General features: G+C 42.2%; 1 protein-coding gene across 5 annotated transcripts in view; it reads right to left on the bottom strand.

The window, feature by feature from the left end:
* Positions 1 to 24,479, bottom strand: part of LOC123997480 (transcription factor HIVEP3-like) — a 66,605-nt gene that overhangs the window by 33,743 nt on the left and 8,383 nt on the right. Inside the window, exon 2 of one of the 5 annotated variants that reach the window (XM_046301759.1) lies at positions 8,444 to 8,480. The exons of the other annotated variants lie outside the window; for them this stretch is intronic. The gene's annotated coding sequence lies outside the window, so the exon portion shown is untranslated. The remainder of the gene's footprint in view (positions 1 to 8,443; positions 8,481 to 24,479) is intronic. 5 annotated transcript variants of the gene reach the window in all.

The following is a 24,479-nucleotide window of genomic DNA, read 5'->3' as shown; positions in this document are numbered from 1 at the left end:
AAATTAAATAAATATATTGGCTCACAAGCTTAGCCTTTTGTTAACCTCTTAAGTCGACCCGACACGCATGTGTCCCATCTAGCCATCTGGAAATGCAAATGCGTTACGCTAAATGCTAATAGCACTCGTTAAAACTCAAACGTTCATTAAAACACACTTGCAGGGTACTGAATTAAAGCTACACTCGTTGTGAATCCAGCCAACAAGTCATATTTTTAAAATGCTTTTCGGCGAAAGCATGAGAAGCTATTATCTGATAGCATGCAACACCCCGAAATACCTGAAGGGGACGTAAACAAAATAATTAGCATAGCCGGCGCTACACAAAACGCAGAAATAAAATATAAAACATTCATTACCTTTGACGATCTTCTTTGTTGGCACTCCTAGATGTCCCATAAACATCACTATTGGGTCTTTTCTTCGATTAAATTGGTCCATATATACCCTAAATATCGATCTATGAAGAGTGTGTGATCCAGGAAAAAACCGTTTTAAAACGCAACGTAATTTTTTTAATTAATAAAGTTGACGATAAACTTTCACAAAACACTTCGAAATACTTTTGTCATCCAACTTTAGGTATTAGTAAACGTTAATAATCTATCAAATTGATCACGGGGCGATGTGTATTCAATAGCCCCACGTCTTGAAATCATGTAGGGAAATTTCTCATCCAAAACATCCTGTCGGAGACCGGAAGGAATGGGCTCTCTCTCACTCGTTTGACCAAGAAACAAAGCTCTGGCAATTGACAAGACTGGCGACATCGTGTGGAAGCTGTAGGACTTGCAATCTCAGCACCATGTAATTTGCGTTCCAATAGACAATACATGCAAGTGGCGCATTGATATATTTTCCAGATTTTGGTGATCAGTTTCTCTTGCGCTTTTCGATGAAACAAACGTTATGGTATAGTCGTAGCCGTGATTTAACCAGTTTTAGAAACGTCAGTGTTTTCTATCCACACATACTAATCATATGCATATACTATATTCCTGGCATGAGTAGCAGGACGCTGAAATGTTGCACGATTTTTAACAATGTTCTCAGATTTTCAAAATATGCTTTTCAACCATAGCTACACAAGCATTTGTGTAAGAGTATTGATAGCTAGCATAGCATTAAGCCAAGCATTCAGCAGGCAACATTTTCACAAAAACAAGAAAAGCATTCAAATAAAATCATTTACCTTTGAAGAACTTCGGATGTTTTCAATGAGGAGACTCAGATAGCAAATGTTCAGTTTTTCCAAAAAGATTACTTGTGTAGGAGAAATCGCTCCATTTTGTTCATCACGTTTGGCTAAGAAAAAAATCTGAAAATGCAGTCTCTACAACGCTGAACTTTTCACCAAATTAACTCCATAATATCGACAGAAACATGGCAACCGTTGTTTAGAATCAATCCTCAAGGTGTTTTTCACATATCTATTCGATGATAAATCATTCGTGGCAGCTGTGTTTCTCCTCGAAGCAAACGAAAAATACACGCAGCTGGAGATTACGCAATAATTGCAATGGAGGACACCAAGCGGCCATCTGGTAGACACCTGAAACCCCACCTCTTTAAGGAATACCTAGGATAGGTTAAGTAATCCCTCTCACCCCACCCCCCCTAAGTTTTAGATGCACTATTGTTAAGTGACTGCCCCACTGGATGTCATAAGGTGAATGCACCAATTTGTAAGTCGCTCTGGATAAGAGCGTCTGCTAAATGACTTAAATGTAAATGTAAATGTAGTCTCTTAAGGTCAATCTTCCAATGATTTGCCTACAAATACGTCATAATGCTGTCGACACCTTGGGGAAACGACAGAAAGTCTATGCTCATTCGTGACCCATACACAGCCATATAAGGAGACATTGGAACACAGCACATTCAAAATCTGGGACACTTTCTTTTAACGAAATTTCATCTTGGTTTCGCCTGTAGCATTAATTCTGTGGCACTCACAGACAATATCTTTGCAGTTTTGGAAACGTCAGAGTGTTTTCTTTCCAAAGCTGTCAATTATATGCATAGTCAAGCATCTTTTCGTGACAAAATATCTTGTTTAAAACGGGAATGTTTTTTTTATCCATAAATTAAAAGAGCGCCCCCTATATCCAATAAGTTAATGTCCCGTTGGTAGGATCATCTTAATCATAGGTCATCAATTTTATTTTCCAATGATTACATGTTAGCCAGCAGAATGGAAGGCAGTGGGAGTTCACTTGCTTGCCTCCGGATTCTCAGAAGAATGCCCGATCTGCGGCCCCTTTTCCGGCGTCTTTTCTTCACACAAAAGGTGTGGATCTGGGCCTGTTCCAGTGAAAGTAGGATATCCTTCTCGTTGGATTCGTTAAAGGAAAAAGTTTCTTCCAGTCCACGGTGAGTAATCGCTTTTGTGATGTCCAGAATTAGTTTGTCATAAGAGAAGGTAGCAGCAACATTATGTTACATTTTAAAAAGTTAAACAAAACACAAAAATATATATATTACAAAATAATGTTCTTCGGCGCCATCACAGTCCGACTGAGTCTGGTGACTTATACTTTGACTCAAGAGTCCAGTGATGAGGCATTCTGCATAAGCTTAACAACCATACTGCCAATGGCTACCAGTCAGAAGGAAGGCACACCCTTGGAGAGACAATGGATCACCTGGAAACTCATCTCAACTGGCTCAAATATATGGTTGTTTAGAGCTTGGAACTCCAGAGTTGGTTCTTGCTGCTACACGAGACATGAATCAAACACTTAATCCTATACAGACTGTCATATTAATTAAATGTATTAATAACGTTCATTTCACTTGGCTACATTGTCATTATTGTATTCCTTTCACAATTATTTGAGATTGGATAAGGAACTACACTGCTTAGAAATAATAGGCAAATTCATAATTGTTGTATTACACAGGGAGCAATCACCTTGGGTTGGGGAAATATGGCAGAGACTGTCATGTTATTTTCTTGAAAACGCACGCACCAACTATCTCACACGTTACACTGCCCAGAACACCGTTCTGAGCCTGTCGGTCTCAAATCCATTCTGACAGTCAGATCAGGTAAGCAAACCAGACCTGCCATTCCCCAGTGGCTCTGGTTCCTCTCAATGTTTCCTCCTGTTGTTTCAAGGCTTTTCCTTCCCACTCACCCCCTTACCTTAATGCTTTACAATAACCAGGTAGAAAGGAACCATATGAAGGAAGTGAGACAGAAAATGCACAGCAGTTGAAGGCTGACAGTCCAAACACTTCAATGCTGGAATCTCAGGATAGTAATTAGAATTCTACTGTGGATGAATGCAGACGGGGAAAAGTTGCTGACTCACTCATTCACAAAGATCTATTTATAGTCTATAGGGTGTGAATGTACTGTTAGTGAAGCCGACGATGCAGCGGTGTTCCATTTTCTTACAGTGACACATTCCTGTGAGAGGAGTTGTCACAAGCAAAACTCCAGAGCTAATATCAGTATCAGAAAATGAAACAGCGAATCCTTTACTCTGCAGAATCAGGTGCTTCATTATGGGAACCTGTAATGGGACACACCTCTCTACTGTCTATCTTTAACCTTTGCCTGTACAGTACATTCCTTTGCTGTCATCAGTTGGAAACAGTAGCAAGTAGACTTGGGGTGTGGTCGGAGTGTATATTTATGTCTCTGTGTGCATGCGTGTGAGGCGTGCATATCATGCTGTGAAAGGGATTGCCTAGCTCCTGCCTAGCTCAGACCAGTAAGTGAGGAGGGGGGTTGTGGGTGGAGGAGGGGGAGTGTGAGTGCGGTACATTGTCAGCAGACACACAAACAGTGATGGCGGTACCCAGGAAGAAGCAGTCTCTCTCCTTCATGCCGCTCTTCTTGTTCCATGGAACACTTGCAGTGAGTCTGCAGACATGTTTAAAAATGCAGGACAGGTTAAATATCCCTTCACTCTGGATATGTGTCTTGCATTCAAATGTCCTCACAAAGACTTGAGGGGTTACCCCTGGATTTCATCAACACAAAATATATAAGCTTTGTAGGGCATCAGCCTTATCAATATAGCACCTTGGCTGAAACGGAATTAACATGTTGATTGTAAGTGGTTGTAATGTGTGGACGACATGAGGAACAGCACTGAGTAGCTAAGCAAAATGTTCACCCAGGCTCCAGTCTAATGTTCTAACTTCTTTAGGGAGCAAGATTATTCTGACATTGGTGGGATGTTTGTAAAAGACAGAGGAAACCTGACCATGCCAATAACAGCTAGAAACATTGCAATAATGTTGTTAAAGAGTTCTTTGAGCAACCAGGTCTGCTGGAAATCCTGCTATGTTAACCTTAACATCTGAAGATTGAGACACAGCAACAAATCGAGATCTACTGTAACTTTGATAAGTTGAGGTCACATAACATGAGGCATCATTACAAGCACCATTCAGTCACTCAATACGTAAAAAGCTGTAACAGTACAATATCAGAACTGTCTCCATATTAATATGCACAGACACCAAGAACAAAGAGCAGTCTGGGTTATGAGTTTGTGCTCATTGTGGAAGGTCTTTCCACAGCTGGTAATGATGGATAAAAATATGAGCTAAACATTAAATTAGCTTGTGCCCGGAGAACCGATAAACCCTCTTTCCCGCCTCTCCTTTCCTCAATTTAGCCTAGTGCTGCTGGTTCACTGGTTCCCATGGAAACATGTCTACTCAGAGGTACGGCAGATGGAGAGAGAGAGCTGGAGGGCTGCATGCCCCTCTCTGGGCACGGACGCAAGCTGGCAGGAGAAAGTGGTGGAACAGCCTGACCTCTGTACTCATGCAGAACAGCCCCTAACCCCTGGGCTTGAGGGTCGCTGAAGGTAGAAAGCAGCCTACAGATCTAGGCCCAGCTCACCTTCACCAAATTGTCACCATAACCATCAGACCGTGACAATGATACATTGCTGTAAGATCAGTGTCTCGGGGAAACTTGTTTACATTCATTACTTAGGTCTGTGGAAGTGACATTAGCTCAAACCATAGTCATACATATGTCCTGTGGAGGGATTCACCCAGTTCTTGGTATCCTTTCTCAGAGAGAGTTTAAGCACTTTTACCAGATCAAACGAATGCCCAAACCTGGACTTGAGGGTGTTATTGTAACCAAGGGGCAAAAACACAATATAACTCTTTTTACTAGAACTTACAATTAACGAAACCTAGAAGACAGAAAGCTCTCAAAACCAGATGGCATTTAAGACCAACGTTCCCCAGACCCACCTAGGGTTACTCCCACTGTGTCTAGTAGGAGATGTATACACTCAGAGGGAATTCTCTTAAACTGCATACCATCTCTTTGAGGTCTGCTCTGCTGTGCCTCTGAGGCCGTGAACAGGCAGAGCAGGATTTCAGACAGCTTCGATAAGACAGGCAGTTCACTGCGATCACCATGCTCACTTTGATTAAACACTAGCCGATTGGGCCTGAAGGTCAATTCCCTCCAAATCAAACAAGCAGCACAAAGGCATAGCGAAATGTACATCTAAACTAGTGATGTGACAAATGGGGAAAAAAAACAGTAATGTTCAATTATGGCTTAGATCCCGCTAACGGGATCGATATGACAACAGCCAGTGAAAGTGCAGGGCGCTAAATTCAAAACAACAGAAATCTCATAATTAAAATTCCTCAAACATACAAGTAAAGATACACCTATTGTTAATCCCACCACAGTGTCAGATTTGAAAAAGGCTTTATGACGAAAGCACACCAAACGATTATGTTTGGTCTGCACCTAAAGACAGAAAAATACAGCCATTTTTCCAGCCAAAGAGAGGAGTCACAAAAAGCAGAAATAGAGATAAAATGAATCACTAAACTTTGATGAGCTACATCAGATGGCACTCATAGGACTTCATGTTACACAATACATGCATGTTTTGTTCAATAAAGTTAATATTTATATAAAAAAAATCTGTTTACATTGGCAAGTTATGTTCAGTAATGTTTTGCCACCAAAACATCCGGTGATTTTGCAGAGAGCCACATCAATTTACAGAAATAGTCATCATAAATGTTGATGAAAATACAAGTGTTAGACATGGAACTTTAGATAAACTTCTCCTGAATGCAACCGCTGTGTCAGATTTCAAAAAAGCTTTACCGAAAAAGCACACCATGCAATAATCTGAGTACAGCGCTCAGACAACAAAGCAAGCCATACAGATATCCGCCATGTTGTGGAGTCAGAAGTCAGAAATAGCATTATAAATATTCACTTACCTTTGATGATCTTCATCAGAATGCACTCCCAGGAATCCCAGTTCCACAATAAATGTTTGTTTTGTTCGATAAAGTCCATCATTTATGTCCAAATACCTCCATTTTGTTCACGCGTTTAGTACACAATCCAAACTCACGAGGCGCGGGCAAGTCCAGGCGAAAGTTCAGACAGAAAGTCATATTACAGTTCGTAGAAACATGTCAAACGAAGTATAGAATCAATCTTTAGGATGTTTTTAAATCATAAATCTTCAATAATGTTCCAACCGGAGAATTCTTTAGTCAGTAGAAATGCAATGGAACGCAAGCTAACTCTCACGTGATCAGCTCATGCCACTCTGGCAGAGCCCTGACTCAATCAGCCCTCCTTTACAGTAGAAGCATCAAACAAGGTTCTAAAGACTTTTGGCATCTAGTGGAAGCCTTAGGAAGTGCAATATGGCCCCATAGACACTGTATATTCGATAGGCAATGACTTGAAAAACTACAAACCTCAGATTTCCCACTTCCTGGTTGGATTTTTGTCTTGGGTTTTTGCCTGCCATATGAGTTCTGTTATAATCACAGACATCATTCAAACAGTTTTAGAAACTGCAGAGTGTTTTCTATCCAAATCGACTAATAATATGCATATATTAGAAACTGGGCCTGAGTAGCAGGCAGTTTACTCAGTGCACCTTATTCATCCAAGCTACTCAATACTGCCCCCAGCCCTAAGAAGATAAACTATAATAACCACGCAAATTCACAATGCAGCTGCGCTGCTACCAGCAACAGTTTGTCTCTCAGATGGTTATGCATTGCACCTGTACTACCATTATTGTACCTCAATTCCACCTCGTAAAGTTTGCATTTCGTTCTCATTTAACTTAAAATAATTGCCATACAGGACTTTGCTGCTGATGACGTAGTGGCGGAGAGCAGACTCCAAAATTGTTTATTCCTCGACTCCGTGCATGTCGACTCCCATTTCTGATTCCCATTTCTGATCAAGACTGATTCATTTCCATACTTTGAAGAACACAAACACTCGCATCTTTAATAGCGAGAGGGGAGGGGCACAGTATAGGCAGGTCCGCCACCAGGCAGAAAGAACTGTGCACTAGGCCTGACTCTAATCGGCAATCAAAAGCTGTATATCACAATGGAATGCTGTACCTTGAAATTTCGTGGCTTGCAATGTCTTGCAACTCCAGTAAAGCTGGCCAGTCATCAATGAATAGGCTAGGATATTCAACACGCAACAGACCGAAGACTGAACACACACACTCATCATAACCCAAGAGAAAGAGCAGGCGAGCCAGAGCAAGGGAGAGAGAGAGAGTTGTGATAATTTCTCTTAATTAATGTTAAAAATCCCAAATTCGTTTAAATGTTTAAACGTTCACAACAGTAATCTGAACCACAAGAAGAACCCGGAGGGATTTGACAGAAATTAACAAGGGGCTAGGATGAAGGTCATTGATCATGTATTCAGGTAACATTATAAACTATAAAAAGAGGAGCTCTAACCAAAGTGCTGTTCTCATATTTTCACAAAGTCTAGGGATTCATTCAACCCAATCCAGTAAGACCAGGCTGATTAGCCCGTAGAAGCTGTCAATATTTATTTTACTGCCTTTTCGACGTATCAAGAAAGGCAAAGAGCACGCCCACACCAGGAAGTGGAGGGAATATGCCTGTATAACTGAATCATGCATATGTAGACCACACACACTCACATACACTGATTAGTCATTCTCTCTCTAGCCACCATTAACCCTCCAAAAACAAATGGAGAGTATTGACGACTTTGCTTTTCAGCGATGCTCTTTAAAACACTCCCATTTAGCTGCACTCAACCATGAAAGAACTAGAATCCAGGTAGCTGCTACACTCACATCCAGTACATAACACACTCAAGCAAACTGGAGTAAAGAAGACAATCAGGAACGGCAACCCATTCGGAGAAAGCACAAACAGATAGAAACACTACCTACGGTACAGCAGCAGATCACACAACAGACAGTTATGAGGACTATCAATCCCAATCGAACAGACTAATCCCATTACAGTGGCCATTTAGCCTCAGGGTGTATGAGAGAGAGAGAGAGAGTTGTGAGAGAGGAGAGCGGAGAGTGGGCGAAAGAGTGAGATCATGAATGAGGACAGAGAGATTGATGAAGGACGGAAAGAGAGAGAAAATGAGGGAGGATGGATAACAGTTTACCTGGGAGAGAGCAGCCTGGTTTCACCCCTCAGAGGAGCTTCAGAGTCACAGAGACATGCGGGGAGAGAGCGAGCAGAGCATGAGTGCCTGGGAGGGTGTGTTTCTTAGAGAGGGAGGGGGTGAGGCGAAAATAGAGTGATGGAGAGAAGGCGTTAACAAGTGTTAGCCCTGTAATGGAAAGTAGAGGGATGGGAAGAAAAAAAAAGTGAGAGATAGGAGGGACCTCCAAAGTTGCCACCTTAGAATAACCATCATCATTACAAACATTAACACCCGATACCAATATTTAAAAATGTAAACAGCCTTTTAAGCATTCCAGTAGTTAAATAGTTCAAACACACACACCCCAAAAAGTTATTTTGTTGGCTTTTACGTATGTCCCCGTTACCAGTAAAACATAATCAAAACCTATCTATTTCACTTACTTTCTGTGCTATTTCGTTGTTCATTTGTTTAGTCATTTCATTCAACCAGGATTTCATCATACATGTCAAGCAGTGAAGTTTCAGCTCTGTCTGTCTGTGGCCTTCCTCAGTATGCACTGTCACTGTGTCCGTTTCCAACTTGTCTAGCTAGGTCTAACGTTTGTCTGTATCGAAGTAGCGGTCCATGTACTTAGCATTGAGCATGGTGGCGACACAGTAAAGAGGCTCAGAGAGAATGCCCACCGAAACGCTTGTTCACAGCCTCTAGTAGAGTACTTTTATTTTAACCCTACGGTCTATGTCGGCAGTTTTGTTGAGTAGGCGTTTCAATGCCATGACAGATGGTATCACGTCTGCTGCAGAAGTTGAGCTCATTTCTCGAGTCAGTTGTTCGAATGGAGCTAGGTGTTCATGTTTCCAAGTTTCAAACATGTTCTCAAATGCCATTGACATGGCAGCAGTGGTATGAGAACCAGCAATTTCTTGAGCATGCAATACGGCTTTCCTCCGGATTAAATCCTTGTTGACCCACTTTGCGGTCAAACTCCGCATGCTCATGGGGCTGACATCGCTGGTCCAAATGTTAGTCGTGAAGCTAATAGCAGTGATGCCCATAGCAAGTAGCTCACGGATGTGCGTTTCAACAATACTGTGTAACTCCGGTAGGGCAACATCTAAAAAATAGCACCTACTTGGTAGTGTGTACCGGGGCTCGAGGTGCTCGACCAGTCGGCGAAAGCAAACATCATCCACAGAGAACGGTTGATTGCTAACTTCTTATGGCTGTGGGGTAGTACTGAGTAGCTTGGATGAATAAGGTGCCCAGAGTAAACTGCCTGCTACTCAGGCCCAGAAGCTAAGATATGCTAAGATATATTATCAGTATATTTGGATAGAAAACAATGAAGTTTCTAAAACTGTTTGAATGATGTCTGTGAGTATAACATAACTCATATGGCAGGCAAAAACCTGAGAAAAACTGCATTAAAATAAATCATTTACCTTTGACGATCTTCGTCTGTTTGCAATTCCACTGCTCATTGTTACACAATGCATGATCTTTTGTTTGATAAAATCTGTTTTTATAGCCTAACACGAAACATTTTGTGAACCACTTGTGTCGTGAATTCCGTCTCATTCCATTTTCGACGACACATTCCAGGTAAATAACCAAAACAGAACGTCATGTTTGGTTTCACTGCAATCAACTGGTTTGTTTGTAACACAATCAAACATGATGGGCCGTATTGGGACGTATTGACTGAAAGAAACCGATTTGAAGACAACAAGTCATGACATCATTGTGCACAAATGATTTGCCCGCTGTTTCGTTGATTGACTGTCTTTTAACCCAATGACCACTGATCGTCTTGAAATCTAGCTGGGTAGATAGCCAATGAGCTGAGCTAAATGGCAATATGCCATGTTTATATGTTGCAAGACCAACCCATGTAGTAAGCTCCAGCGTAAAGAGAGTCATTCGCTATTGAAGTTTCATACCGGAAGAAGCTACGCATATTATGCACTGCAGTGTTTGGTGAACGCGCAGATTCAGCTGTTTATATATCAATCATCACAACTAAGTCAGGGAAAGCTAAATCTAAGTCTAGATATACAGATGTACACACAATTTTAGAATAAATTGATTGGGAAGGTGAGACAGAGATTGTTGTAGGATGCTTCATTTAGCGATTGTGGAGGAATATTTTTAACGGGAGAGGACTTCATTTTGGACTTGTAAGTTCTTATCATGCTAATGCTCTTGTTTGAAATTAATAATATAAAATATTATTAGTGATTTTTTTTTTAATTTAGAAGCAATATATAAACATGTAATGTCATGAAATGTGAGATGCGTGTCTGCCGCCCCACCCCAACCCACATGAAATAGCCTATTTGAGGCTGTTGAGGAGAGGGCAGGACCACATCAATGGCCAAACTGAAATGGAGACAGTAGATACAGCTGGTCTGTTGTAATATAATAAAGACAGTAGATCTAGCTGGTCTGTCATAATATAATAGAGACAGTAGATCTAGCAGGTAATAATAATAATATAATTCAACCTAATATATTCAACCTTCAACTCTCTCTATATATCTGTTTATTATACCTGTTGATACAGGGCTCATATGTGAAACTATTCTAACTGAACATTGTCTTTCACAGTGACATTGACTCCGAATGAGAGTCTTATCCGGTGTCCTCTGAATTTAAGTATGCTCTCTCTAATTCTCTCTTTCTCTCTCTCGGAGGACCTGAGCCCTAGGACCATGTGTCAGGACTACCTGGCATGATGACTCCTTGCTGTCCCCAGTCCACCTGGCCTTGCCGCTGTTCCAGTTTCAACTGTTCTGCCTTCGGCTATGGAACCCTAAACTGTTCATTTTTACTCTTAAGGTACTGTCCTGTTGCACCCTTTACAACCACTGATCTCCACCCGGCACAGCCAGAAGAGGACTGGCCACCCCTAATAGCCTGGTTCCTCTCTAGGTTTCTTCCTAGGTTTTTGCCTTTCTTAGGGAGTTTTTCCTAGCCACCGTGCTTCTACACCTGCATTGCTTGCGGTTTGGGGTTTTAGGCTGGGGCTATATAAATAGATTTGATTTGATAGAGGACTGAGGGTCTTCCAAATATTGAAAGTGTGTAAATAGTTACCCATGTTATTTTGTTTTAAAATATATATATATTTTATTTCATATATTTTTTAAATCAATATATATTATTTTTTCCATTTTTTTCCATTTATTTTACTCAATTTTTGGTGGGTGTGTGTTAGAATACCATTTAAGTATTTTGTATATAGTTATTTGTTTCAAAATGTAGACCACCAATTTGGCCACTTGGGTACATTTGGGCTACTTGTGTGGGACACCTGGGTGACTTCATGATAAATGTCATGTAGCACACTCATTTTGGAAGTTATCATTCTGAAACTTTGCACAAGTATGTTGCCCTCTTATGTTTTTCACTTAAATTGTCCCCATCATCCATTAATTTTTGTTTTATCTTGTTCATTTTAATTATGACACAAAAATAAAAATAAAAAATGTATGTTTTTTTTCATTGTTTTATCTAAACCAGATCTATTGTGTGTTATTCTCCTACATTCAATTCACATTTACACAAACTTCAGAGTGTTTTCTTTCAAATGGTACCAAGAATATACATATCCTTGGTTCTGTGCCTGAGCTACATGCTGTTAGATTTGGGTATGTCTTCAGGTGGAAATTGCACAAAATAGGGGGGAGCTGCAAGAGGTTAATAAAGTGGCCCAGTGGGCTGTAGATTCCATTACAAACAGGTCTTTCCCCCGGAGAGCAGGCAGGACACCGAAGGGAGACAGATGCTGCGGAAAAATCTAGCAACCCGTCATCATCGCCAACCATTATTGACTAAGTAAGCAGAAGTAGTGATGGCGTGATGAATTCCCAGACGATTTCACTCAAGAAACACTGGAATGCAATGACTGTGTCTAACGGTGGCCTTTTTCTGCTAACAAAACGTCAGTCGTGGTGCTCGTTTTTTTACATTTAAAAAAATCTACCACAGTCCCTGTGCACTAGTAAATGAATTCCAGAGCTACCTCTAACATTCAAGTACCCCGCACAGTTTGAAAAATATTATTGCTGTGTGGAACTGAGAATGAGAGGAGGCCCTGCTGTTCCATTGAGGCCTCATTGGTTGGGCACAGGAAGTGTGAGTCATACTCGAAAATAAACAGTCGCACACAGCGAGCTCAACCGGCACACATACAGACAAAGGGAGGGAGTGCAGTCTGCTAATTATTACCCAGTAGGACAATTACCATTCTTCTTACTGGGCAGCAGGCATGAGATACAGTGGAAGACACAGTGGGGGTCAATACGGGGGTTTCTACAGTCTCTAAAACTTGGTCAAAAACAACTTTTCCCTCTCTCTCTCTATATCATTTGCTATCCTTTGTCCCCCAGCTAGTTTTCCTTTATCCACCTTCTCTTCACCCATCTCGTTCCCTCTCTCTTACTCTCCTCTTTTTATCCACTTTTTCCTCAACCCCTTTGCTGTCCCACTCTCTATTTTTAGTTGTTGATGCTAACCCTAACCCCCAGATCTGTGTAGCTGCCAGGAGTTGTGGTGCTGTGCTGGCCTGGGGCCGGTCCTGTCCTGGCCGAAGGGGCTCTATAGTATTGTACTGTATTGTGTTTGGGTTGAATGTGATCTTTGTGGCCGTCGTATGGCAGCCCTAGCACACACCTCCCATACTGTACTCCCCAGAGAGGGAGTTTCACCCATCCGTCATCCTTTTGTCCTCTGTTCTTCAAACTGGGGGAGGAGTGGGGCTTAGTGGATGGGCGGTAGGTAGCGACAATACAGCCTCTGTGGACATGATTGACAGGGAAGCTGCTACACATTGACATGATAAGAAGGGCTGGGGACCAGGCTGCAAGCTCAGTTACTCTCTGGAAAATAGGATACAACAAGTAGGAAATTCAATAATGCCATACATAACAAAGGAATCAGATAGATTCAAGTTGTAAGTTCCTGGACAAGAGCTTGGATTACTTCAATCCTTGTCAGTTCAATTGGACATCATGGGAATACTCCATAAGAGCACAATTCAATTATTGAATAAATGGATTGAAATTTAGATACTGACCGCAAACCAGACCTGGATAGTAATTGTTTGAGAACGGCGCTGGAGGGAATTAGCGTCCATTTTTATGGTCTCCTGACCAATGCTCCCTCTAAACTACGTGTGTGCTGGGGCGTGCGGCTCCCCTCAGACTGCAGAAATATCCGCCAGCACAAAGAAGCACTAGATTGAACATCACTCAACTTTCTAGAGTTTTCCCCTTTAGTTAACACTATCAACGTTGCGCTCTACTGTGGGAATTGTGATCGAATTACGCAATATTAGCCACTTTCAATGTAACATACCGTAACAAAACGAACGATGCAAAACAGAGATTTTCTTGAGGGAGAGCACATTGGAGTAGGATTCTATTGCATTGACAGGCATGACTCAGGACTGTACTCTACACAGACTGGTGTGTCATAACCAATCAGGGTTGCAGTAGGCCTATATGCAAATAGCCATTCCCATATATAGATCTGTGCCATTTACTTTGAACTTGTGTATTGATATTCTATTCTAGATATTCTGTAACACCCGCCCTGCTTACGTACATTAGAATTCTTGGAATGTTTTGTCCTGTGAAACGCATTAAACAACGCCCACGTTAACTTCTACTCCCGTCTCATGTCCTGTCCTTATATTAGTTGCATGAGTAATACAGTGTGCTATACAACAGAACTGGACTGTGTTTGGAATACAGTATGAGAGGGCATGAGTAGATGCGCGTGTTTTGAGATCAAAGCGAGAGCTGCATGTAACCACACGTGCACATTTGTTTATATCCGTTGCTAGTTAGTGAGTTATTAGCCCAGTTATAGGTCATTTCTAGTCAACAATGGGGGAGTAGTTGCTTCCATTGCATTTTGATTTTTGTTCACTATATTTACCAAGGGAGTTTTCACCAATATTTTTTGTATTTGTCTATTTAACAAACACAAACTGATGCTGGCACTAAGACCACACTCAATGAGCTGTATAGGGCCATAAGCAAACAAGAGAATGCTCACCCAGAGGCGGCGCTCCGGTGACTTTAATGCAAGAACACTGAAATCCGTTGTACTTCATTTCTACCAGCATGTCACCTGTGCAACTAGAGGTGAAAAAACCTTTACTCCAAACAGAGATGCATATAAAGCGTTCCCTCGCCCCTATTTCGCTAGCACAGACAGACTGGAATATGTCCGGGATTCATCTGATGGCATTCAGGATTTTACCACATCAGTCTTCGGCTTCATGAATAAGTGCATCGAGGGGGTCATCCTCACAGTGGCCATACGTACATATCCCAACCAAAAGAGAGCTACCGCTCTCAAGAAGCGGGACACTAATCAGGAAGATTATAAGAAATCCTGCTATGCCCTCCGATGGACCAAGTGTCAATACAGAACCAAGATCGAATCGTACTACACCGGCTCTGTCACTAGTCGGAGGTGGCAGGGCTTGCAATCTATCCCAGATTACAAAAGGGAAACCCAGCTGTGAGCTGTCCAGTGACGTGAGCCTACCAGATGAGCTAAATACCTTCTATGCTCGCTTCGAGGCTAGCAACGTTGAACCATGCATGAGAGCACCAGCTGTTCCGGACGACTATGTGATCACACTCTCTGCAGGCGATATTAGTAAGACCTTTGTACAGGTTAAAATTAAAAAGGAAACAGCAGAGGGAACACCCCTCTATCCACATCGACGAGACAGTAGTGGAGAGGGTAGTAAGTATTAAGTTCTTCGGCATACACATCACGGACAAACTGAATTGGTCCACACAGACAGCGTGGTAAAGAAGGCGCAGCAGCGCCTCTTCAAACTCAGGAGGCGGAAGAAATTCAGCTTGTCACCAAAAGCACTCACAAACTTTTACAGATACCCAATCGAGAGCATCCTGTCGGGCTGTATCACCGCCTGGTACAGCAACTGCTCTGCCCACAACCTTAAGGTTCTCCAGAGGGTAGTGAGGTCTGCACAACGCATCACCGTGGGCAAACTACCTGCCCTCCAGGACACCTACACCACCCGATGTCACAGGAAGGCCATAAAGATCATCAAGGACAACAACCACCCGGAGCCACTGCCGGTTCACCCCGCTATCATCCAGAAGGCGAGGTCAGTACAGGTGCATCAATGCAGGGACCGAGAGACTGAAAAACAGCTTCCATCTCAAGGCCATCACAGTTAAACAGCCACTGCTGTCGACAACATACTGACTCAACTCCAGCCACTATAATATTGGAAAAATTGATGTAAAAAATGTATCACTAGCCTCTTTAAACAATGCCACTTAATATAATGTTTACATACCCTACATTAGTCATCTCATATGTATATACTGTACTCGATACCATCTACTGCATCTTGCCTATGTCGTTCTGTACCATCACTTATTCATATATCTTCATGTACATATTCTTCATCCCTTTACACTTGTGTGTATAAGGTAGTTGTGAAATTGTTAGGTTAGATTACTCGTTGGTTATTACTGCATTGTCAGAACTAAAAGCACAAGCATCTGCTAACAATGTGTATGTGACAAATCAAATTTGATTTGAAAAGGCCTCAGGGCCAGACGGATTACCAGGATGTGTACACATGCACATGCGCTGACCAATGTCTTCACTGACATTTTCAACCTCTCCCTGACCCAGTCTGACTTACCTACAGTGGGGCAAAAAAAGTATTTAGTCAGCCACCAATTGTGCAAGTTCTCCCACTTAAAAAGATGAGAGAGGCCTGTAATTTTCATCATAGGTATACTTTAACTATGACAGACAAAATGAGAAGAAAAATCCAGAAAATCACATTGTAGGATTTTTAATGAATTTATTTGCAAATTATGGTGGAAAATAAGTATCTGGTCACCGACAAACAAGCAAGATTTCTGGCTCTCACAGACCTTCTTTAAGAGGCCCTTCTATCCTCCACTCGTTACCTGTATTAATGGCACCCGTTTGAACTTGTTATCAGTATAAAAGACACCTGTCCACAACCTCAGTCACACTCCAAACTCCACTATGGCCAAGACCAAAGAACTGTCAAAGGACACCAGAAACAAAATTGTAGACCTGCACCAGGCTGGGAAGACTGAATCTGCAATAGGTAAGCAGCTTGGTTTAAAGAAATCAACTGTGGGAGCAATTATCAGGAAATGGAAGACATACAAGGCCACTGATAATCTCTCTCAATCTGGGGCAAGATCTCACCCCGTGGGGTCAAAATGATCACAAGAACGGTGAGCAAAAATCCCAGAACCACACGGGGGGACCTAGTGAATAATAATAATAATAATAATAATAATAATAATATGAATGACCTGCAGAGAGCTGGGACCAAAGTAACAAAGCCTACCATCAATAATACACTACGCCACCAGGGACTCAAATCCTGCAGTGCCAAACGTGTCCCCCTGCTTAAGCCAGTAAATGTCCAGGCCCGTCTGAAGTTTGCTAGAGAGCATTTGGATGATCCAGAAGAAGATTGGGAGAATGGCATATGGTCAGATCAAACCAAAATATAACTTTTTGGTAAAAACTCAATTCGTCGTGTTTGGAGGACAAAGAATGCCGAGTTGCATCCAAAGAACACCATACCTACTGTGAAGCATGGGGTGGAAACATCATGCTTTGGGGCTGTGTTTCTGCAAAGGTACCAGGACGACTGATCCTTGTAAAGGAAAGAATGAATGGGGCCATGTATCGTGAGATTTTGAGTGAAAACCTTCCATCAGCAAGAGCATTGAAGATGATACGTGGCTGGGTCTTTCAGCATGGCAATGATCCCAAACACACCGCCCGGGCAACGAAGGATTGGCTTCGTAAGAAGCGTTTCAAGGTCCTGGAGTGGCCTAGCCAGTCTCCAGATCTCAACCCCAAAGATAATCTTTGGAGGGAGTTGAAAGTCTGTTGCCCAGCAACAGCCCCTAAAACATCACTGCTCTAGAGGAGATCTGCATGGAGGAATGGGCCAAAATACCAGCAGTGTGTGAAAATCTTGTGAAGACTTACAGAAAATGTTTGACCTCTGTCATTGCCAACAAAGGGTATATAACAAAGTATTGAGATAAACTATTGTTATTGACCAAATACTTATTTTCCACCATAATTTGCAAATAAATTCATTAAAAATCCTACAATGTGATTTTCTGGGGGTTTTCTCTTCTCATTTTGTCTGTCATAATTGAAGTGTACCTATGATGAAAGGTACAGGCCTCTCATCTTTTTAAGTGGGAGAACTTGCAGAATTGGTGGCTGAATAAATACTTTTTTTGCCCCACTGTACATGTTTCAAGCAGACTACCATAGTTCTTGGGTACAGGGACTTCGGTGGAAATTACTATCACCCCGTAGCACTCACATTTGTAACCATGAAATGTTTTGAAAGGCTTGTCATGTCTCACATCCACACCATCATTCCAGACACACTGGACCCACTCCAATTGGCATACCACCCCAACAGATCCATGGATGACAATCTCTATTGCACTCCACACTGCCCTTTCTCATCTGGGCAAAAGGAACACCTACATGAGAATGCTGTTCTTTGACTGCAGCTCAGAGTTCAACAACATTGTGGCCTCCCAACTCATCACTAAACACCTCCCTCTGCAACTGGATCCTGGACTTCCTGACAGGCCACCCCCAGGTTGTGAGGGTAGGCAACAGCACATCCTCCACACTGACCCTTAACACAGGGTACCCTCAGGGATGCGTGCTTAGTCCCCTCCTGTACTCCCTGTTCAAGCACAAGTGCATGGCCACACACAACTCCTTTACCATCATTAAGTTTGCCGACAACAACAGTGGTAGGCATGATCACTGATCATGATGAGACAGCGTACAGGTAGGAGGTCAAAGACCTGGCAGTGTGGTGCCATGCCAACTCCCTCAACATCTGCAAGAGAAAGGAGCTGGTTGAACAGGAAGCGGAGGGCCGAGCATGCCCCCATCCACAGCCATGGGGCTATAGTGGAGCAGGTTAAGAACTCCACATCACTATGGAATTATCATGGTCCATACACCAACACAATTGTGAAGAGGTCACAACAATGCTTACCCCCCCCCCCCCCCCCCCCCCCAGGAGGTTGATAGAATTTGGCATGGTCCCTCAGATCCCCAAAACATTGTGTGTCAAAGACTCCAGCCACCCAAGTCATAGACTGTTCCCTCTACTAACGATGCACCAAGTCTGGAACCAACAGGACCATGAACAGCTTCTACACCCAAACCACAAGACTGCAAAATAGTTAAATAGTTAACCAATAGCTACCTGGACTAACTCTTTTGACTCATCACTTATGCTGTTGTTACTGTTTATACCCCATTAACTGGACACACAGCCCGCAAAAAGAGCCAAAACATAGCAGCGGGGGGGAGCCTATTTTAGACGTGGGCGGTTACATTAAGCCAACCCTCTTTGTGCACAGACTGTGGTGTTATGATAGAAACATGATCCATTTAGATTGTGCCCATCTAGTTTAAACTTACATAGAGGGCCACTGTGTGGGTCTGTCCCATGTTCTGCATTTGTGTAGGCTGGGGGTGAAAAACATACCACAAGAAGGCCTACCTCAACTGCTGCAGAAAGACTATACTCAGGGAACTGCCCCTTTGAGGGATGCCATAGCTTTTTCGTAACACAGGCCTACAGGGCCAAATGTGTCCTTAACTAAGTAGATAGAAAGCATAAAAGGTCAACACACACCTATGAATGCTCAAACACACAGCTCCACTCCAGTCAGAAGGAAAGAGGTTCAAGCCGACTAGCCTCTCTGGCAACTAATGGAGTCCTGCATGCGAGTCTTTTGTTAATACAGATCGATACTTATTCTCAGCCAGATCTGACATCTGATCCAGTAAAACACTGAGACTGACCACACTGCCTCTCTCTCCCCCTCTCCTACACCTCTCTCGCTACCCTTATCACCCTCTGGGGACCCCACTCTCATCTTCCTTTTCCATCTCACAGGGGCAGATCTATGCTGCAGAAGATACCTACACTGGACAAACAAGGACAGAATGGCAAACAGAAATAGGGAGAAACAGACTAATAATATATTTTTTAACTCATTAGTGCTCGAGGTTGGTTCAGTAAAAAATAAACTTTATTAAACTTATTTCGGTTTCAAATATTTTATTTTACATTACAAGCACTACAAATTGTGGGTTGAATGTTGTAACAGAATAAAACAATTAATAAAAGTTCTATGATGGAAGTGACTGCACATTACTGTTTATCACTTCCTCCCAGCTGCCCCCTGCACTGAGGCTAGGAAACACTGTCACCACCGACAAATCCACGATAATCAAGAATTTCAACAAGCATTTCTCTACAGCTAGCCATGCTTTCCTCCTGGCTGCTCCGCACCCCCCGCAGCTACTTGCCCAAGCCTTCCCAGCTACTCCACCACCCAAATCTAGATAGCAGATGTTCTGAAAGAGCTGCAAAACCTGGACCCGTACAAATCAGCTGGGCTAGCCAATCTGGACCCTCTCTTTGTAAGATTATGTGCCGCCACCCCTATTACCAGTCTGTTCAACCTCTCTTTCGTATTGTCCGAGATCCCTAAAGATTGGAAAGCTGCCGCGGTCATCCCCCTCTTCAAAGGGGTTGACACTCCAGACCCAAACTGTTTTAGACCTTTTTCCATCCTGCCCTGCCTTTCTAAAGTCTTCGAAAGCCAAGTTAATAAACAGATCACTGACCATTTTGAATCCCACAAATTCTTCTCTGTGCAATCCGGTTTCCGAGCTGGTCACGGGTGCACCTCAGCCAAGCTCAAGGTACTAAACGATATCATAACTGCCATCGATAAAAGACAGTACTGTGCAGCCATCTTCATCGGCTCTGTCAATCACTGCATTCTTTTCGGCAGACTCAATAGCCTTGGTTTCTCAAATGACTGCCTCACCAACTACTTCTCAGACAGAGTTCAGTGTGTCCAATCGGAGGGCCTGTTGTCCGGATCTCTGGCAGTCTCTTTTCTCTGTATATATCAACGATGTCGCTCTTGCTGTGGGTGACTCCCTGATCCACCTCTACGCAGACAACACCATTCTGTATACATCTGGCCCTTCTTTGGACCTCCAAATGAGCTTCAAAGCCATACAACACTCCATCTGCTCTTAAATGCTAGTAAAACCAAATGCATGCTTTTCAACTGTTTGCTACCCGCACCTGCCTTCCCGACCAGTATCACTTCTCTGACGTAGAATATGTGGACAACTACAAATACCTAGGTGTCTGGATAGACTGTAAACTCTCCTTCCAGACTCATATTAAACATCTCCAATCCAAATTTAAATCTAGAATTGGCTTCCTATTTCGCAACAAAGCCTCCTTCACTCACATCGCCAAACATACCCTCGTAAAACTGACTATCCAACAGAGTCGTGGCCAAAAGTTGAGAATGACACAAATATAAATGTTCATAAAGTCTGCTGCCTCAGTTTGTATGATGGCAATTTGCATATACTCCAGAATGTTATGAAGAGTGATCAGATGAATTGCAATTAATTGCAAAGTCCTTCTTTGCCATGCAAATGAACTGAATCCCCCAAAACGTTTCCACTGCATTTCAGCCCTGCCACAAAAGGACCAGCTGACATGTCAGTGATTCTCTCGTTAACACAGATGTGAGTGTTGATAAGGAGAAGGCTGGAGATCACTCTGTCATGCTGATTGAGTTCAAATAACAGACTGGAAGCTTCAGAAGCAGGGTGGTGCTTGGAATCATTGTTCTTCCTCTGTCAAACATGGTTACCTATAAGGAAACACGTGCTGTCATCATTGCTTTGCACAAAAAGGGCTTCACAGGCAAGGATATTCCTGCCAGTAAGATTGCACCTAAAATCAACCATTTATCGGATCATCAAGAACTTCAAGGAAAGCGGTTCAATTGTTGTGAAGAAGGCTTCAGGTTGCCCACAAGAAAGTCCAGCAAGCGTCAGGATTGTCTCCTAAAGTTGATTCAGCTGCATGTTCAGGGCACCACCAGTACAGAGCTTGCTCAGGAATGGCAGCAGGCAGGTGTGAGTGCATCTGCACGCACAGTGAGGCGACGACTGTTGGAGGATGGCCTGGTGTCAAGGGCAGTAAAGAAGCCACTTCTCTCCAGGAAAAACATCAGGGACAGACTGATATTCTGCAAAAGGTACAGCGATTGGACTGCTGAGGACAGGGGTAAAGTCATTTTCTCTGATGAATCCCCTTTCCGATTGTTTGGGGGCATCCGGAAAAAAAGCTTGTCCGGAGAAGACAAGGTGAGCGCTACCATCAGTCCTGTGTCATGTCAACAGTAAAGCATCCTGAGACCATTCATGTGTGGGGTTGCTTCTCAAACAAGGGAGTGGGCTCACTCAGTTTTGCCTAAGAACACAGCCATGAATAAAGAATAGTACCAACATAACCTCTGAGAGCAACTTCTCCCAACCATCCAGGAACAGTTTGGTGACAAACAACACATTTCCCAGCATGATGGAGCACCTTACCATAAGGCAAAAGTGATAACTAAGTGGCTCAGGGAACAACTTTGATATTTTGGGTCCATGGCCAGGAAACTTCCCAGACCTTAATCCCATTGAGAACTTGTGGTCATCCTCAAGAGATGGGTGGACAAACAAAAATCCACAAATTCTGATAAACTCCAAGCATTGATTATGCAAGAATGGGCTGCCATCATGTGGCCCAGAAGGTTATTGACAGCATGCCAGCGCGGATTGCATCACTGAAAATATTAACTCTCTGCATCACTCCAGTGTTAATTTGCTCAATTGTAATTACTATGGCCTATTTATTGCCTTACCATTCGCACACACTGTATATAGACTTTTTTTCTATTGTGTTATTGGCGTTTGTTTATTCCATGTGTAACTCTGTTGTTGTTTGTGCTGCACTGCTTGGCTTTATCTTGGCCAGGTTGCAGTTGTAAATGAGAACTTGTTCTCAATTGGCCTACCTGGTTAAATGAAGGTGAAATAATAAGAAAATATTTAAAAAATATGTTTTAAAACCATAATTAAGTCACATTACTTTAATAAAATATTTCAGTTGTGTATATTACATTTGTTTAATTTGATTACTTTATTTACTTCCAAGTCACTATCTCAGACATTATTGGCCTCTCGAGTGGAGCAGCGGTCTCAGGACCTGAATCTCGGTGCGAGAGGCGTCACTACAGAGACCTTGGTTCGAATCCAGGCTGTATCACAACAGCCGTGATTGGGAGTCCCATAGGGAGGATGTCGGCCACCATTGTAAATAAGAATTTGTCTTTAACTGACTTGCCTAGTAAAATAAAGGTTACATTTAAAATAAATGTAAAACATCTCATCTCTATAGAGCTGCTGCCTATGCTGTCTGACAAAATCATCAGGCAGATCTTTAGGACTGCTGAATACCAACTATCAAGCACATCGATCCTGATTTTTCTGGTAGATACCTGGTTAAGCAACTGCTCTCTATCCATCTCGATATAAAAAATTTCAGTCTCTTCTCTCCCTCTCTGTGTCTGCACCACACCACGCGTAAAATAAACCCCACACAGCCCGGACAAGTAAGAGCACAATGGATTATGCGCATTGTAGTAAATTACAATGTTTTCTGTGCTAAACTATGTAGAATATAGGCCTGTTGGAAACTCCTTGCACAGTTCGGGTTTGAATGGGATTGCTCTCTAGAAAAACTGTGCATTTAACTCACAACAAAATGTACAAAATGAAATTAAAATATTTTAACCGACGTTGTTCAATATGTTGTTTAAAAACCAAAACATTGCTCAGGACTAAAACACCCTGGCTTATGATCAATATGATTAAAGTAGGTTGTTTGACTCTTTATAGATCTACACTTGGTGGTGAATGAATACATAGTCCTCCTACTGTAAGAGGAATTCTCTCTGGTGCCCTATTGGTAAGAAAAACAAGGTCTAATAGCAGACACTGCATCCCCTGTAGCTTTAGATTATCTTAGCTGTCCTAACTGCCTGAGGAACAGGAGCTGAGAAATGAGTCCCTTTAGCATCCCTTTGATATTTTAAGTGGAAATTGTGCACCAATATTTAATTTGAAAAGCCCTTAAATTTAAGTGCCCTTTAATGTAGACCACATGGAGAATTCAATAATTCAGCATTCACATGTCCCGCCAACAACAGTGTCAGTTCAAGGAAGAGACTAGCCCTCTTAATCCCAAACGTCTCCAAATTTCTAATAATTTTGTTGCTTTGACAAAAAGTAACTTCTGACGATTATGTATTTATTTCATGTGATTAGTGATACATTTACATCTGTCCCTCATTTTAAGGTCAGCCCTATGACGTGAACTGAGCACTCGTTTTAATATGGTGAAACTATTCCTTTAAAAATATTAAAAAAAATATATATATTGAACATCTTATCATAGACTAAAAGCAGGTGAGCAGGTTCTACTCTTTCTGGCAATTGTCTGGTGTTTGTGGTAGAAAACTGAGAGGGTCGACCAGAACAACTGAAATAGTAACTGAAATAAGCAATTTCAGAAATGTGTCAAGTCTGGTTGCTCCTCAATACACTCCACAGACCAGCAAATATTCTTTACGTCATCAACATAACATTCACGACAAAACTTCTTGTGTGACCTTAACAAGCTTCCATTCCCCCTGTTACAAGGGAATTTATGTCTGATTTAAGAAGAAATCGTCAACCCCTTTACTGTCAACTCTTACTTTATTTGCACCTTGATAATGACTTTTTTTTACCTCTTGATTTGGGAAAACATGCTGTTTTACGAAGTGCTCTTCATGTTAAAATTAAGTTTAAGTTAAATTTTAAGTTACACTTGTCAAAAGTGGCGGCAGGGTAGCCAAGTGGTTAGAGCGTTGGACTAGTAACTGAAAGGTTGCAAGTTTGAATCCCTGAGCTGACAAGGTACAAATCTGTCGTTCTGCCCCTGAACAGGCAGTTAACCCACTGTTCCTAGGCAGTCATTGAAAATAAGAATTTGTTCTTAATTAACTGACTTGCCTAGTAAAAT

Source organism: Oncorhynchus gorbuscha, linkage group LG15 (genome assembly GCF_021184085.1).
Source record: "Oncorhynchus gorbuscha isolate QuinsamMale2020 ecotype Even-year linkage group LG15, OgorEven_v1.0, whole genome shotgun sequence".
NCBI lineage: Eukaryota > Metazoa > Chordata > Actinopteri > Salmoniformes > Salmonidae > Oncorhynchus > Oncorhynchus gorbuscha.
This window is presented reverse-complemented; position numbering and strand designations above follow the sequence as displayed.